Raw genomic sequence first — 19258 nt, forward strand, 5'->3', positions numbered from 1 at the left:
GTCCCATTTGTCAATTCTTGATTTTTAGAGCACAAGCCATTGGTGTTCTGTTGAGGAATTTTTTCCCTGTGCCCATATCTTTGAGGCTTTTCGTCACCTTTTCCTCTATCAATTTCAGTGTCTCTGGTTTTATGTGGAGGTCTTTGATCCACTTAGACTTGAGCTTTGTACAAGGATATAGGAATGGGTCAATTCTCATTCTTCTACATGATAACTGCCAGATGTGCCAGCACCATTTGTTGAAAATGCAGTCTTTTTTCCATTGGATGGTTTTAGCTCCCTTGTCAAAGATCAAGTGACCATAGGTGTGTGGATTCATTTCTGGGTCTTCAATTCTATTCCATTGAATTCAATTCTATTCCATTGACTACAGAAGCTACACAGCTTTGGGACAGACAAGCAATCTAGCTTCTGGGACAGACCCTGTTTTGGGCTCCACACATCTGTGCACAATCCCAACCAGAGGAAAGGTGACCACTCGGGAGGGCTCTGTCTGCCAGAGCAGGTGAGAGAGACATATTGTGGACAGGGTCCCTCAGAGTCTAGCCTGTCTGTCCCAAAGCTGTGTAGCTTCGGTGGTCCACACTCTTACCAGTGCAAACTGGAGCCTGGGTGAACCAGAGCAAAGATGGCTCCCTTACCAGCTCAGGCAGTGAGAGCGCTCCCGGGCAGACACCTCTGCTCAGGCGGGGATGGTGCCCATATGTCTGGAGCCAGAACTGGGGTCTGTTCCAGAAGCTGTGTCCCTTCTGCAGTCTGCCCTCTCCCTGGCAACGACCGGAGCCTGGGTGTACCTGGAGCAAAGATGGCTCCCTTACCAGCTCAGGCAGTGAGGGCGCTCTCAGGCGGACACCTTTAAATCCAAATCTTGCTTTTCTAGTGTGTTGAGGTATCCAGGACTTGCTGTGGTAGTAGAACTGCATTCTGATGACACCAAGTAGTCTTGGGTTCTCTTGGTATGTTTCTTGCACTTGCCTTTTGCCATCTGGTTATCTCTGGTGCTAGTTGGTCTTGCTGTTTCTGTCTGGAGCTTGTCCCTCCTGTGGTCCTGTAAGCCTGTGTCAGATGAGATGAGCTCTCCCCTGGCAGGACCTGTGTACAGAGGGCTATGGAATAGCCCCAGCTCCCATATGCAGATGGTGACCAAAAGGATCCTGTGTCCTGTGCATTCCTGGCCAGTCCTGATTTGGATAGCTATTGGAGAGAAAATGGAGATCTCACTTCTAAGCCTGGGTGTGGGAGCACTCCTGGGCGTCCGGCTCTCTCTTGGTGGGATCGGTGTACAGAGGGCTGTGGAACAAACAGCCTTAGCTCCCAGGTGCAGGTGCTTCTTTTCTTCCAAAACAGAAATTATAGGGGAAGACGTTTGGTAACACTAGTTATTAACTGAGTGGGAGCACTATATCTTGTATCTGCTCAGTTTCTTTGTCCTGGAGCCCTCAATACTGTTGTATGGCTGAGAACCCTCCCAAGGCTCATTAGAGCCAAAGTACAAAGCAAGGTTAGTCTTTTCAAGGCTGATAATTTCAATTACACAGAAAGTGGGAAGGGATGTCTCGTTTGATTTTTGTGGCCCATCTTGGATTATTTTCTTAATGCATTTACTGAATTTGGTCTGCCTCCTCTTTGCAGTTAGTCATCCACATTGCTGTGCTTAATATGGGCAAGTTAAGAACTATTTGGCTACATTCCATTTTGAAGAGGTGGACATTGTTCTGTTTTAAAACATATGTTAAGAGCATTGCCATGATCTACAAAGACACCTAGTGGTTTATTCAGGTTTCTTCATGTTTCAGCTTGGGAGATTAATTGCTCTGTAGTCCATGGAGGAAATGCCTAGTGGGTAGGATTGTTATAGGTGTGGTTCAGAGTCTAAAGGGCACCCTCTGAGATTTCCAGGCTTTTGCGTTCCAGAAAAAGAATTGGACCTGAGACACATGGACAGTGATAGCAACAAAGACTGTTTTATTTGGGAAAGAGAAGGAATCCAGAAAATGGAAGTGGGCCAGAGAATTGGGAAAAGTCCAATGTTTAAATGCTCTAGGTCTCAAAGTCTCAGTCCTTAATAGGTCCTTTACTTGCTCCCATTTTCTCTGAAAGCAGAACCAGATCACACAGGGCTTGCTCTGTCTACTCCGTATGTTCTTTTGTTACTCAAAATCTGAGAAGAGAGGGGCTTTCAGTCTTGCTCTGTTTTTCTTTTATTGAAATCTTATTTTTTGAGATTATAATTTAATTACATTTCTTCCTTTCTTTCTTCCAATGCACCCCTTCCCACTCTCCTTCAAATTCATGGCCTTTTTTTTTTTTCACTAATTATTATTATATGTGTGTGTGTGTGTGTGTGTTTGTGTGTGTTTGTGTGTGTATCCTGTTCAGTCTGTATAATACTGCTTATTTGTATGTTTTTTGGACTGTACTATCCCTTTTGAAAATATGTGATTTTGTGTTTTTTAAAACTTCACTCTTTGTCTGATTACCCAAAAAAATTCTCTCTTAGTAGTGGGAACTACTAAGGCAAGGGCCATTGGATACAGGGAATAAATCCAGACAGTCATAGTCCTCCGCCATGTGCAAACTCGCATAAATGGCTATTACCTGAACAGTAGAAAGCACATGATCAAGAGGTTCAAACATTATTAGGAATTTCCTCTGAATAAAAACTACAGAGAGAGAGAGAGAGAGAGAGAGAGAGAGAGAGAGAGAGAGAGAAGAAACCCCAAATGAATGATGAATTATAATGTAATTGCTGGAGTCTTCCATTTCCTGGAAGCATAATTTTAGTAATATGAGAAAAAAAATCACATTTTTAGTATCCTTTAACATTTTTATTAATTTTTGACTATTTCACACAATCATTTTTGTTTATATTTATGTCTCATTTCTTCCAACTCCTCTCAGACCCATACTCACCTACTTGCTCCTCTACTTTCATACCCTCCTCCTATTAAAACATTACCCATTAGCTCCATATTTTGCTACCCATGTATTCATATATGTGGACCCATCCCCTGGAGAATGGTCAGTTTTCCAGGGACCACATCCATTAAGACTCTTTCTCCCCAAGAGGCTATCAACTGTCATAGGCACTAGGATAAGGGCAGGGTGCATGATGTCCTTCCTACTCCATGTTGCAACCCTGACTGGATTGATCTGGTGTAGGCAACTGCAGCCACTGTGAATTTATAAACATATCATGTTCAGAAGAGAACTGGTGCTATGAAGCAGAAAGGAAGAATAATTGTAGTTTTAGATTATGTTTCCAGAGAGCTTCCAAATGCAAAATAGAATAAAGTAGATGAGTCCTGTAAAGTCTAAGTGTCTAGTTTTAAGTGTCTGGGTATGGTAACAGAGCACTGAAACAACCTTTATATGTAGCCATCCAGCAGCCATGGATGGACTGGGTTACCTGAAAGGGCAGGCTGGAAATGAAAAGGGAATGGGGTGCAAGAGAAGGGTGAATCCAAGACAAAAGTTTCTGATCAAGGCTCAAAGTTTAATATTCAGCACTGTATTTATATAGGAAGAGTCCACAGACTCCATCCTTTGTTCCAGCTGGATTAGGTTGCTTTGTTTCAGCTGGATTATGTTGCAAAGCAAGCTCAGTGGGCAGTCTGCTCCTGTAGGAAGTTGCAGGTGCAGCAAGGCAGAAGACTCCACCTGAGTCGCTAAGGTTCAGCTGTGGCAAACACTTAAGGTCTATTTAGCTTGCTCAAGGCTGGAGGAAGGGCACATGTATACAAGAACAATGCATGCTTACTATGAAGCCCCAAGCAAAGAGTTTGCAATATTAACAACTGTTTTTCCCTGTCTCTCCTAAATCATCCCACTGCATAGAATATTATTTAGGTGAACAATAATTTATTTACCTCTGTGATAGCTTCAACATGATCTGAGTTATAATTTTGAGCTTGAATATTATATATGTGACAAAGACTTCTGGGGCAAGTGCAGGTCAAGCCTGCAGCTGTCAGTCTCACTGTGACATGAAGGCACCCGGAGGTCTTTCTGCCATCTCTTACCTCATGCTGAATATATGGCCATATAGAAGACTTTATTCTAGGAAGAAGTGACTGCACATCCCAACCAATGACAGACAAAAGTAATGATTGAACCACAGTTCAACTTGGTGAAGCATGAGTTTTCCTTGGAGTTACTCACAGAGTATAAGTGAGGGGTTTCTTAAAAGAGCAAGGATTAACTCAAAAGCAGTTGTATCCCTGCAAAGCCATCACAAAGATTCATGAAAGCTAGGATCCTCAAAGTACTTGCAAGAGGCATAACTACAAGGGAAATCTCCTCTATGTAGCTCAGCTTGCAACAAAAAAGCTGAAATAGGCTGAAGCTCTTCCTGTCTATCCCAGCAGTTTGATCACTGCTTGAACAGGATCCTTAAGATCTTACAGGTTTCAGCTCTTCTGAACATATGACCTTTGTTTTCTTCCTGAAAGAAAAGCCGATATCTTCTTCCCTGTAGGAAACATCTCCATGTTTCTGCAATAGGATCTACAGTTCATCATACCCCTCTTTGATCCACCTTGTATATGAACTTTTTCTACAAATCAACTTTGTTGTGTAAGACTAGGACTTCTCCAAAGCACACTTTGTAAAACCTAACTGCTATGTCACCATAGTTAATTGAAACACAGTGACAGATTGAAACAAGATGCAAATAAATGTGATAGATTAAATTTTGATTTGTTTTTTGGCCTTTCAGCACAGAGAAACAATCTATGTTCATTGTAGGGCATCTGCATGAACATTAACCTGCTCTTTCTCTTACGTTCTTAGCCAACTTTAGCTATCTACTCTATGCTCTTATTTTTGTCATTCTTTTATTCCCTCTTTCCAAAACAATGCTGGTTTTTTTGTTTGTTTGCTTTTTTAACAGAAAACTTATCTTTTGAAGCACTCCATTCACATACCTGTCTTTTTAGTGTGGTTCCCATTCCGCTGTCACAATCATTCACAATGGTGTTTCCTTCCCCATCGCATCAGAGACAGGATGGGGAATATATTGCTGGATGAAGAGAAAGGTTAAGCGTTGCAAAGCAGGTTATGTAAGTAATCCTGATAAGGTGGAAATGAAGCACAGAGAAGGTGATTACTATAAGAATTTTTCAGGTATATATCCAATTCTCATTTTTTATATTAAGCAATTAACACTCAACTTTTTAGTATGTACACTGCAAAAGAATTGAAACCTTTTAGAATATAAAAATCATTCAAGGCAACAGTGCTTTTGGCTAGTACTAAGTTATATTGAAGAACTGAATGAATTCACATTGCAGTGCTTTGCCATCATCTAAAGTATGATTACAAATAAGGTGGTACATTTGGTCTTAGATTTCCCTGAAGTGGTCACATGACACATACGATGGGTACCCCATAAATGTTTGTGGATTTGAATCATCCCTTCCATCAATTTTTCACATGCTGCCTACAGTAAATCCATATTATATACAATCTTTTCTCCAGTATAAGGTTGACAGAAGGTCTAGCTTCTGTAGAAAGTAAATGTGCTAAAAATAATCTCCCATTCAAAGTCAGCGATCTCTCAATGTGTGTATCGATGGCTTCAGTATTACTGCTCAATTCTTGTTTGATTGGGGATATTATCAGGTACTCTATAATCCTCAAAGGTCCAGAACAGCACTGCTTTCTCTTACTCTGTGGGCATCCAATGAAACTCCAGTTACTGAATCACTCATATCTAGCATAGTGTACTTGGAGAATACAGAGCACAGAATAGAGGAGCCATTTTCTTGAATTACATATGAGGTGTTCTTTCCACAGCTTCTGGAATTTTTTTTTTAACAATTCTTACTTTTATAAATGTGATAGAAGGTCCAGGAGTTTCTCTGTTTGGCAGTAACTTTATGGCGGGGAGGGGAGAGGCATACTAAAGAGCTGTACAAGGAGGCAAAGAAAGAAAAGGAGCTCGTCTGAGGCATTCAGCACGACATCGTTAAATTTCAGAAGAGACACTCACTCTGTGAAACAGTTGGAAACAAGGCAGCTCCTTTTCATCCTGTCAACAAACTTACCCAAGTAAGGAATATTCTGAGCCAAGAAAAGAATCCAGTTCTGTGAACTCCCTGCGGCACACAGAGAAGGCACTCCTAACGCTGTACAAGACACTGAAGTTGCTCCTACAGGTGACTGCTCTGTCTGCACATGCAAACATGAGCTAAGTCCCTGGAGCTGCTGTCATTTACCTATAGCTGCTTTTCCAGGAGAGCAGGTGCCTCGCCCATGTCCAAAAGCATTGAGTTCAGGGAGTAATCCAGAGGAGTCACCTGCACAGCTGGAAATTGAGATTGGGGGAAACTCAGGGAGTGCTGGAAATGAGCTGTGCAGAAAGAAGCGCTGTGTTCCTTTCATAATTTCCCCAGACACTCTCTTCTTAAATACCCCTGTTGACCAATGGGTGTGTGTGTGTGTGTGTGTGTGTGTGTGTGTGTGTGTGTGTGTGTAAAATGAACACTGTGTTCCTGGAATTCTCCTGGATCTGTTCTCTATGTTCATCTCAGGACATCATCAGACCAAACTCACAATTGTAACACTGAAATTCTAACTTGGTGAACCCCAAGTGCAAGTCAGTCTCTGATGGTTTTGCCACCTTTGTCAGAAAGCCAGGCATGAAAGGTATGGATTTTTTTTTTAATCTTATTTAAAGGCTGTTTCATATAACGGGGAATAAACTTTCATTTGAAGATGATCATTTAGTGCTGCATTTCTCAGGATTTTCCAGCCCCAAACAACTTCTAGCAATAGGATTTTCCACGGAGATGAGCCTGCTCTTAGGGCCTTCAAGTCCAGAGCTTCCACCCCAAGCCATGTGCTCCAGAGTCAATCTGTAAGTAGATGTGAGGATAAGGCACCAGGGAACCCATTGGACCCAAACAGCTTCAACTGCCTCGGTAAAAGATTCATGCATCAAACCTGCTTTATAGAGAAAATACTGGCTGAAATCATATCTGTGCTGAATGAATGTTGACTTCCATTCTTATCATTTCCTCTGAATGTTACAATAAGTCAGTTGCTTTTGAAATATTTACATTGTATTATGCATTATAGATAATTTAGACAGCATTAAAGAACATGGAATGCTATGCAAATAACAGGTTATATTTTATTTTAAAAATCCAACCCTTTAGTTTTCCAGAAAGTACCTAAATTGTTCTACTGAACAATTGATAAAGAGAAGCCAGACAAAATAAACTGTAAATATGGTACTAGTTTTATGTATACTCATAATTGTATTATGTAGTATTTTATCAACATATTTACAAACTCTTAGTTGTTTTCATATATGCATTATTCCTTCACATACTTCATCCATGGAAGCTATATGTAAAATACTTGAGCAGCTGAAGATGTTATATTCTTGAAAGTCCTAGAAACAAACATAGCCCATGGATATATAGGGGCAGCCAAATTCAGTGTACAGTCAAGAGAATGGGACCAGGGGAGGTCCCAAAAGGCCCACAGTCACCTATGGCTAAGTAAAAGAGCCAAGCTCTGTCTGAATGGGATGTTCATTGTCAGCTTTCTTCCATGACAAACTGTAATTCTTACATGTTGTTGTGTCAGTATACAGGGCTCATGATAACAATTCAAACAGATTTATGGGATCACAAAGTGTTCCCATGGTATCCCATTTCAAAACGTATTCACTAGGTCATTTTGTGGTGTTTGTTTGTTTAACTTTATCAGAGAAAGTTGCACTGTATACCCCAGGTCTCTACCTTCTTGCTACTGCCTTCTGGGTGCTGAGGTTACAGGGGAGTACCACCAGGCCTGGATCACCAATCATATTCTTGACTATATGAGTGTGAGTCATGTAAGGATGTCCCAAGTGAGTCTGTCTGTGATATTGAAGGTTATTTTCACAAATAAACAGAAAAGTATTAAGTGACTTGGTAGAAAAATCTACATTATGATTCTTCAAAAGAAAAATAAGAGCTTAACTATATATATAAAACATATTGTGAAGTGAAAGAAGAACTTTTATTGCTTTGCCTACATGTGCTTTTAATAATATTTGTCGGCCGGGCGTGGTGGCGCACGCCTGTAATCCCAGCACTCGGGAGGCAGACGCAGGCGGATTTCTGAGTTCGAGGCCAGCCTGGTCTACAAAGTGAGTTTCAGGACAGCTAGGGCTACACAGAGAAACCTTGTCTCGAAAAAAACAAACAAACAAACAAACAAACAAACAAAATCATACATTTGGACTTAACAGATATCTATAAAATATTCAACCAAAACCAAAACACCAAAGACCATGCATTCTACTCAGCAGCACATCGATGCTTCTCCAAAATGGACTACATCATGTGATATAAAGAAATCTTTACAAATTCAAAATAATATCCTGTATTGACAACGTTGCAATCTAACTTAAAATCGACAGCAAACACATCTCTAGTAAATACACAAACTCAGAAAAATGAAACAACTCATTACTGAATAATGACAATAAAAACACAACACAACAAAATCTCTGGGACCAATTGGAAGAAGTCTGATGAGGGAAATTTATAACTCCAAAAACCTAAAATATCAGAAAGAGCACAAATAAATGACTTAAGGGTACAACAAAAACTGTTGAATAACAAGATCAAACCAAATAGAAACCAAGTGGATTGCAAATAATTTCAATAATCACAACAGAAATTAATGAAACAGAAACAAAGAAAACAATAAAAAGAATCAATGGATCTATACACTTGTTCATTATGAAGACAAAGAAGATTGACAGACTCTCGGCCTAAGTAACCAAAAAGAAAAAAGAAAAGAACCCAAGTTAAGAGAATCATCAATGAACAGGGAAACATTACAACAGACAACAACAAAATTTGGAATACCATAAGTAAGAGAATGTTTCAAAAACCTGTAGTCCATAAAATTGGAAAACCTGAAAGAAAGAAGTGAATTTCTAGATTCAGTCTGACCACCAAAAGCAAAGCAAGATATCAACAACCTAAGCAGACAAATATCAAATAATGAGATCAGAATATTAATACAAAAGCCTTCCGGAAACAACAACAACAACAACGAAGTCTAGGGTCTGAAGGAGTCACAGCAGAATTCTAAAACCATACTCTGGAGAAAATAAAGAGCATCTTCAATAGATGATACTGTGAAAATTGAATGTAGAAATAGCATATTAGACAAGTATCTATTACTTTGCACAAAAAAACTAACTCTAAATAGATCAATGTCTTAAACATAAAACCTGAAACACCAAAAAACAGGCAGTACCCTACATGATGTAGACATAGGAAAGGATTTTTTGGATCAGACTCTATTTGCCCAAGACTGAGGGCTAATGACTGACAAATGGAATTTCATAAAAGTAAAATGTTCTGCCCAACCAAAGACATAATGAATCTGGGAAAGAGAAATGCCACAGAATGAAAGGAAATATTTGCTAGCCATACATCTGACATAGTATTAATACACAGATAAAGACTTATAAAAACAGAGTCAAACGAACACCCAAAAACATCAACAAATGACTACTTCAAAGAATTGGCCAGGGACATGAACACATAATTTTCAAAAGAAAAAAATCCCCAAAAATTAGCTCAAATGTTCATCATTCCTAACGATTAAAGAAATGTAAATCAAAATAACTTTGAAACTTCATCATACCTCAGTCAGAATGGCAAAGATCAATAACAGTGGAAAAACAATTTTTTTGGATGAGATGTGGAGAAAAGAGAACCCTCATTCTTTGTGGTGGGATTGCAAACTTGTCCAGCTTCTCTAGGAATTAGTGGGGTGAATTCTCACACAGATACATACAAAATATACTGTATGACTCAATTTTACCACTCCTTGGGATTTACCCAAAGGATGCTACAAAGTCTTTTGCAGATATCTGTTCGATCATATTTATCATTTAATAGATATTGCTGTTCTATTCACAATGTCTGGTAAGTGTAAACAACTTAAATATTATTAAAGTGAAGAATGGATAATGATAAAATGTTCTTAAAGTAAAGAACGGATAATGATAAAATGTTCTTAAAGTGAAGAATGGATAATGATAATGTGGTACATATGTACTATAAGTACTGCTTGTCTATAAAGATAAAAGAAATCATGAAAATTTCAGGCAAATGGATGTAACTATAAAAGATTATGGTTAGTGAGATAATCCAAGACCCAGAAAGACAAGCATCACATGTTCTCTCCTTCATTTGAGGCACCTAGTTCCATATCTTCATGTGTGAGATCATATCCTGGAGTAACTAGGGAAACCAGCAAAATTCAAAGAGACCATTTCCAGGCAGTGAAACGGTGGAGAGGAGAATAGCAGAGTACAAGGGATCTTATTAGGAAAATGTGGAAAACAGAGAAATCTCCAATGAGAGGGACAAATAAAGGCATAAGGAAAAGGGAGAAAGGTAACATAATAGAAGGATTTCTGAAGAAGCCATAAGGTCACGTACTGCAAACTATCCATCTAAAATGCCTGTAATACATGTACATCTGGGCTAACTGAAATTTTCCCATCTCGGTTGACACTGATTCCTCCAAGAGCAAAGCATCTCACGAAACTCCATCGTCAACCAGGACAAGTCCTGTTTTGAGCTGTTGGTCAGAGTTTTCCAAGAGATTCTCAAAAAATTACAGGCTTATTGGCATTGGTTGTCCCCAGAGTTAGAAGGTAAGTCCCTATTACTGGAGACCCCGTGGGTTTCTGAAACAGAGTCAAGTGAACCCTGAGCTAGAATGACCTGAAAGCTTCCTCCCTGAAGACTAACTTTGAAGACAGCAGAAGACACCAGGCAAACATCCAAAGGGAGAAATCCATATAGTCCCATCCAGTTATAATACTATGAACCACAAAAGAAGCCAGGATGGCATGATAGCCCAAAGGATACAGAGGTGGTATATATAACCTTGGTAGTAATCAATAGTTACTTAATAGGACTTACGTGCTACTGAACAAGGGGAAAGTTGTGCCTGGCATTGGAAATCTAGCCAAATACCCAGGGTTAGAGAAGTTATCAATTTTTGAAAAAGACCCACCCCACAACCATCATTTTACTAAACCATCATAATCCCTAACTGCATTCCAAATATTTGCCTTTATATTCACTGATAAGCATAGTTCTTACCCCTCACCAAGGAGATGTCTCACTGCAACAGATGGAGACCATGACAGAAAACTATAACCAATAAAAATACAAAGTTGTGGATCCTTGTCCCAAAAGATATATCTACAAGACATTTTTTCACACCTAGGGGTCAGTGATCATTGCAGAAGAAGCCTTGGGAAGATTATAAGAGCCAGAATATTGGGGAGTTCTCTGTGAGATTGCTTCTCCTAGGAATCTTAGTATTTATTCCCATAAAGACTCACTAATATGACTGACTAAACATGATGTGAAAAAAAAAAAGACAACAGTAAACATGCCAAATTGGATGGTGAAAATCCCATGAGGTTTCAACCCTCCACAAGGAACAACAGGCAACCAAGGAATGATAAGGGCTGGAGAAAGAGGTAAGAGAAAGATGGTATTGGTCATCCATTACCCAATAATCAGCACTCAAAAATATACATACAAGTAACATTATACAGACTGAGCAGATTGTACATATATATATATATTTAGAAATATCTATGTGTTTTTCACTTTGCTTGTATTAGTGTTTGTGTGTGTGTGTGTGTGTGTGTGTGTGTGTGTGTATAACAATTATGAAACAAATAGCAATGAATTTGAAAGCGAGCAAGGAGAGGTATATGAGAGGGTTAGGTGGAACACACTGAATAATTAGGAAATTATTTAATTATATTATGTTCAAAATTAAAGAAATAATAATATTTTAAAATGAACAGAATGGCATATTTAACCACTAAAGTACCAATAATTTTCATAAGCATAAATGATGCAACATAACAAAATACAAAGATTACTAGAGTTGATTAAAGTCTAAATATAATGAAATCATTAATATTCTTCAAAAGAAACTAACAAAAACAACAGAGCAAGAAAATTATGACAGTCCAGGAAGAAGAGTATATATAGTAAAGAGACCATCAAATTAATAGGAACATTATAAAAGCTGTTTCAAATATGTGAATTATGTGAAGGTAAAAATGACAGAACTGAAAGCAGAAATGAGCAAACCCATATGACAAAACTTTGCTCCAAGTAATTGTCAGAAGGACGAGGTAGAAGATATACGTAGTCTGTAAAGAAGAAGTTAAAATATTGGACCATAACAAAATGAAATGATTTGTTTTATAATGATTCGTGTGAAAGGGGAAAAAGATAAGTTGTGGATTGATAAAGATATTCACATAAATTCAACAAAAGTAAGTTAAAGGTTGAGCAAACCGCGAGGGTAGATGTGTGTGGTAAACAGGTGTTCTGTGTCCTAGCTAGCAGCAAAGAGCAGGCCATGACGTAATGAAGGATTGTCCTTCATGACAAATGCCCTTTCAACTAATAGATCTTAGTTCTTTAATTTCATTTAGCTTTTTGTCATGGCTAAATATCTGACAAGGCTATTTAAAAGAAGAAAAGTCTTACTTTATTTTATTTTTTTTTTTTTTGTTGTTTTTTGTTTGTTTGTTTGTTTTCGACACAGGGTTTCTCAGTGTATCCCTGGCTGTCCTGGAACTCACTTTGTAGACCAGGCTGGCCTCGAACTCAGAAATCTGCCTGCCTCTGCCTCCCGAGTGCTGGGATTAAAGGCGTGTGCCACCAACGCCCGGCGAAAAGTCTTATTTTGAATTATATTTTCAGTCAGGCACATCAGAAAAGTGTGATAGAGCAGAACAACTCACTGTGTGGTGCACAGGAAGCAGAGAGAAAGAATGCCTGTGCTAGCTGCCTGCCACTTTGTTCCACCGTAGGTGCAGCCTATGGGATAGAATAAGCCACATTCAAGCCACATTATTCTCTAGAAATATCCACACAGACACAACCAGAGGTGTTTGCTACCAAAACCATACATTCTTCTCAATTCAATTTAGTTGTCTATGAAGATTATCCATCACAGCTACTGACATGACATTTATGGATCAAATGGAACATCCTTGTGAGCAGTTTTTACCAATTTTGGGGTGCCAAGGGTAGAGGATTTGAAGTTGAGGGGATGTCATTTGCCTTAAGTTCATACAACTCTGGGTAAGAGGGATCAAAAGCTCAGCTGAATGAGATTGGCCTCAATTTTTGTCTTAAAAATAATTAAGGTACCCAATGGTACCTACCTTCTGTAGATAGAGGGTCCTCAATTGCACTTAGAACTGAATACTAAGGTCATTTTTGTCTGGAAGAAGACTGCGTTTTGTTTTTCAGAGAAATGCTCAGCATCAAAGGTGTTTAATTTTATTGTGTCTGGTTTTGTTTTCTCCAGTGTTCTCAAAGTGCTTACATATGTTCTAAGCATAATGAGAGACTGATGGCTAGGACAGAAGCAATAGAGCCCTTCCAGAAAGAGCCTGAGGTGGATCCTCATTTTGTGTCTTTTTGACTCTATTTGTAATAAGTATAATTACCCGCTTTTAGTTGGCCTTGCTATCTTCAATCTTGTGATTCGTGGAAAGGCCATGTACTTTCTTATTGGATATTTTATTTATTTATATTTCAAATGTTATTCCTCGTCCTGGTTTCCCCTCTGCAACCCCTCTATTCCATCCCCCTCCCCTACTGGTTCTATGAGTGTGTTCCCCCACCTGCCCACCCACCCACTCCTATCTCACCACCCTAGCATTTCCCTACGCTGGGGCATTGAGCCTCCACAGGACCAAGGTCCATCCCTCCCATTGATGCCAGATAAGGCAATCTTCTGCTACATGTGCAGCTGGAGCCATGGGTCCCTCCATGCATACTCTTTAGGTGGTGATCTAGTCCCTGGGAGCTCTGGGGGGGGGGTCTGGCTGGTTGATATTGTTGTTTTTCCTATGGAGTTGCAAACCCCTTCAGCTCCTTCAGTCCTTCTTCCCCTAACACCTCCACTGGAGTCCCCGTGCTGTCCTATGGTTGGCTGCAAGCATTCACATCTGTATTGGTCAGGCTTTGGCAGAGCCTCTCAAGAGGCAGCTATATCAGGCTCCTGTCAGCAAGCACTTCTTGGCGTCAGCAATTGTGTCCGGGTTTGGTGTCTGCATATGGGATGAATCCCTAGGCGGGGCAGTCTCTGGATGGCCTTTTCCTTCAATCTCTGCTCCGCTCTTTGTCCCTGCATTTCCTTTAGACAGGAGCAATACTGGGTTAATATTTTTGAGATGGGGGGGTGGCCCCATTCCTCAACCAGGGGCCATGCCTAACATCTAGATATGCCTAACCTCTACAGGTTCTATCTCCCCTTTGTTCAGCTAATGTCATCCCAGATGCCAGGGAAGCAAGAGGTCTCCTGTCTCTTCCCACACCTCAACCTTCCCCTTTTTCTCTCCCCCTCCTCTCTCCCTCTACCTCCGGTGATTATTGTGTTCCCCTTTCTAAGAAGGACTGAAGCATCTACACTTTGGTCTTCCTTCTTCTTGAGCTTCATATGGTCTGTGAGTTGTACCATGGGTATTCCGAGCTTTTTTTCCTAATACCCACTTATCAGTGAGTACATACCACATATGCTCTTTTGTGACTCAGTTACCTCACTCAGGATGATATCGTCTAGTTCCATTCATTTGCCTGAGAATTTCATGAAGTCATTGTTTTTCATAGCTGAGTCCTTATCCATTGTGTAAATGTACCACATTTTTTGTATCCATTCCTCTGTCGAGGGACATCTGGGCTATTTCCAGCTTCTGGGACACACCCAATAAGGGCAGTGGATTCCATTACAGCCGGTTGTGAGCCACCATGCGGTTTCTGGGAATTGAACTCAGGACCACTAGGAGAGCAGCCATTGCTCCAGTGCTCTTAACCACTGAGCTCGCTCTCCAGCCCGCATTTAAAAACAGACAAATAGACAAACAAACAAAAAAGCCCAACAGATCATTTAGAAGCAAGGCTAATACCAGAAGCAGTTCTAGGCCACTTCTCATATTTTATGCACAGTACTAAGGAAATCCAGGATAAGGCCACCACACCTTGGGAGCTAAATTTAGAGAGCCTTTACTCACAATGAATCTGTTCTCCAGACCTGTGACACTTCTTTAGTTGACTCAGTGAGGGAGAAGAAGCACAAAGTGGCCCTCTGGAACCTGAAGCCTGGACCCTAAAGCCCGGAACCCGGAGCCCGGAGCCCGGAGCCCGCAGCCCGAGCCCGCAGCCCGCAGCCCAGAGCCCGCAGCCCAGAGCCCGCAGCCCGCAGCCCGCAGCCCGCAGCCCGCAGCCCGCAGCCCGCAGCCCGCAGCCCGCAGCCCAGAGCCCGCAGCCCAGAGCCCGCAGCCCAGAGCCCGCAGGCCGGAGCCTGAAGCTTGCCTTACCCTTGCCTCTGTGCTCACTAAGGCTCTTCCCAAAGTGCTGACTGCCACCTAAACACACACCTTAGTTGAAGCCCTACTTTACTTTTTTGTTTTGTTTTGTTTTCGTTTTTGTTTTACTTTGTTTCGTATCTTCCAACTGTTTTGACAAACTCCTAGCACTGGAATTTTATATGGCAATTTGCACAGAGAATCTTTTATGCAGGTAATTTAGCTCTTAACAAAAGTAAGCCTGCCATTTGAATTGCAGTCATACTGGATTGTGAATGACAATCATCTTTTAAAGTATTTCCAGTAAATTTATAAAAGTTAAAGTTTGAATATCACAGACTTTTCCCCATGGCTTTAAGATCCCAACAGGATCCCAAGTACCTAACTAGCCAGACTGCCTCCACTTTCTTCTTACAGTCAAAGGAAAGAGAACCACTGTCTAGACCCCAGGATCCCAGGGATATACCTCAATTTCTATGCTGACTGTTTTTAACTTTGAGGAGAATAGAGTGATAGCAATGGAACTAGTAAGGAGATGTCTTTGTTTAATAGGCTAATGAGAATATTTGTCTTACATAACCCAAGAGATGCACACTCATCTCTTTTTCACTGTTTTCAAAAAATTCTTCCTGTTTTTCTTCCAAAGGACCTCATTCTGCTTCCCTTCCTTCTGCAATCATTTATAAGATGCCATACAATTTCAGCTTGGCCAATACTTCTTGCCAGCTTAAGCTAACAAGTGGGAATGTTTGAGGAAATTGTCCAATCTTTTTTCCTTTCCCCATTTTCCCCTTTGTGTGCACATGTGTGACTCAACTGAACAATATATACTGAGTGAAAAAAGGAAGTAAAAGGGGAACGAACGTGACTGCTCCTAGGTATGGTGGAGGAGAATGTTTGTTATAGATACATGGGAGAGCATAACCAGAGGCAGGGACATGTGGGAGAGTCCAGAGATAACATGACCCTGAGCTATGTGAGAAGATGGGAGAGGGGAAGGGAAAGATGAGAGAGGGACCGAGTGCAGCAGCCAGGAAGCCAAAGGTACAAAAGGAGTGGGTAACCAAAATGGCTTGATCACATAAAGGCAGCTCAACCCTTGGGCTGTGGAAGTTTCGGATAGGGCTGGGGTATGCCAGCCCAGAGGGCTCTATGGCAGTTAGGGACCACATAATGCAGGGGAAACCTGGTGGCCAGAATCTACTTTGGTGTGTTAAACAGGCACCTGATCCATCTGCCCAGGTTTGACACCTAGCATAGACAATACTGATTCTATTGTTTTTTATTATTGAGTAATAGTCAGGAATAAACAAGAATCATAATGATTTTTAAAAACCCAAAGAGGCTGGATATGGTATTGCACACTTGTAATCACAAAACATGAGACTAAGAAAAGAGGATTACTATGAAATTGAGACCACTCTGGTGCTACATATCAATTACCAGGCAAGCCAGGGCTAATAATCAAAAGACCTTGTACAAAAACTCCCCCAACTCCCCACCACACACACACACACACACACACACACACACACACACACATATACACACACACACACACAAAGGTTCTTCTTTCTCCATATCCTCATGTGCATTAATTGTCATTTGTTTTTTTTTGTTGTTTTTTTGGTTTTTTTTTGTTTTGTTTTTTGTTTTTTGTTTTTTTTTTGTTTTTTTGTGATAGCCATTCTGACTGAGGTGACATGGAATCTCAGTATAGTTGCTAGGAAAACAGTGATGGAAACTTACTTCACTGTAATATAAGGATTTGATTGACCTGTGAGGGATCATAGTAGAATCGACTACAAGATAGTCAGAAATATTATTGTGGCATAACAGACATGACTAACTTAAGAGGGAAAGATAATGTTGGCTCATGGAATTACAAGGCAAAATATGTTATTAACTAATATTTGTAAAAATCTTGAATTAAAGAAACTTGAATTTCTTTATCACTTTGCCCTGTTGCTTTGTGTCTGTGGGAGCATAATTCATCATAGTGAGGAAATAGAGCAAAGGAAATCTACCTGAACACAGAAACTGGGAAGCAGAGAGGGAGAGAGAAGAGCTGGAGTTCTCATATTCTCTTTGAAGACATGCCTAATTCCCATCCATGAGACCCCCACCATTAAAGTGCCCTTCTGCTTCCCTACACTGTCGAACTCTGGTGACACCTTTAACCCAGAGACACTGAGGTCCACTCAGCCATCTCAAACAATGGTTAGATGACACTCTGCTGATACATGTAGGCATAAATATAAGAAGATAAAGACACAGCATAATAGTGCACTTTAGGAACTACGTAGATGTTGTCCTAGTGTCTTTTCTATTCCTTGATATAACAGCATGACCAAGGTAACTTATAAAACAGAGTTTACTTTTGGAGTAGGTGTGGCCTTGTTTGAGTAGGTATGACACTGTGAGCATGGGCTTCAAGACCCTCATCCTAGCTGCCTGGATGCCAGTATTCTGCTAGCAGAATTTCAGACGAGGATGCAGAACTCTAAGTTCCTTGTGCACCGTGCCTGCCTAGATGCCACCATGTTTCCATCTTGGTGATAATGGATTGAACCTCTGAACCTGTAAGCCAGCCCCAATTAAATGTTGTCCTTAGAAGAGTCGCCTTGGTCATGGTGTCTGCTCACAGCAGTAAAACCCTAAGACAGGCTTATAGGCCCTGAAGGACAGAGTTAAATCCAGCAGGCTCAGGGTTACAATCTGGGCTCATATTGTTACTAGTGTGAACTTTTGGGGGAGAGAGATGCCTGCCTTGCACACCTTAGGACACAGCCAAGTCTTCCATAAGTCACTTTGCTCTTTTTCCTAAGCAACCCAGAGCTTTGCATCCATGCTTCTTTGTTTCCTAGAACAGCCATTGCTGAAGCCCGCTCTCCAGCCTGTGCTTGCCCTTCTATTGGAAGTTCCAAAGATCCCCTCAAATGCTTGTCTCTTTTCCTGAACCCTTGTTTCTACATTCTAATTTCTCCTATTCCCCTGCATTGCCCACTACCAATTTGCAATCTGTTCATGTTGGTGCCATGTAAAACGTATGTAACATGTTGTCCACAGGACTATAGAGGCCATGAATGAGCAAATTAAGGTTGCTTGAAAACCATGTAGCATCATGTAAAGAAAGGTCTGTCTGCCACATGTGTTTTCGTACCAAATGATACCCAATCTCAAAAGGCACATTCAGACAGGAAATATGTACTCAACCTGGAAGGGTCATTTGGCTGCATATCACTTCTGAAAATAACTTCATCCCTCAGTCAGATCCCACTAGGTCAACCATAAACAGCAAAGAGAAATTTCCTGTGTCATTAGATAAAATACACAGACTGTCCCACCTGGGCCACTGGAGGGTATATGCTGGAATGTAGTAAGGTTGCACAGCACCGTGCCACAATGCTGAAGATTGCAGCACACTTCCTGAAGTTTCAGTGCCTTAGAGACATTATATTTTCACTTCTCATAATTCTGAACCTCAGAATGACAATTATTTCTCTTTTTAAGAATCTTTAATTTGTTCCTTTACATTTTTACATGTACTTCATACATATTGGCATATAAAATAAGTCTTTAATGTGTAAAGAATTCATGTTATTTACTATATAGCACAGGCACTATGGACCTTCCTTCTTTAGAAACTGAGTGTGGGCAGCCCAAGTAAATGTCCAGGAAGCTTCCAAACTTGTTCATTCATTTTCCAGTTCAGCAACCCTCTTACAATTCCACCTACTAGTCCAGTTCAGTGAGATGCTAGATCCAGATTTTTCAAGTTTTTCTGTCACTTATACCACAGTGTCCCATTCCTGAGCCTGCTCCCTGCTAAGGACTATTCCTGTAAATACACAAGAATATCCTGGAGTGAGC

At 40.5% G+C, this 19258-nt stretch overlaps 1 pseudogene; it reads left to right on the top strand.

Moving 5' to 3' along the window:
* The window catches only part of LOC110330000, a 46329-nt pseudogene extending 30880 nt beyond the window's left edge, over positions 1-15449 (top strand).
* Positions 15450-19258: the final 3809 nt, after the last annotated feature.

Source organism: Mus pahari, chromosome 12, assembly GCF_900095145.1.
Source record: "Mus pahari chromosome 12, PAHARI_EIJ_v1.1, whole genome shotgun sequence".
NCBI classification, from domain to species: domain Eukaryota; kingdom Metazoa; phylum Chordata; class Mammalia; order Rodentia; family Muridae; genus Mus; species Mus pahari.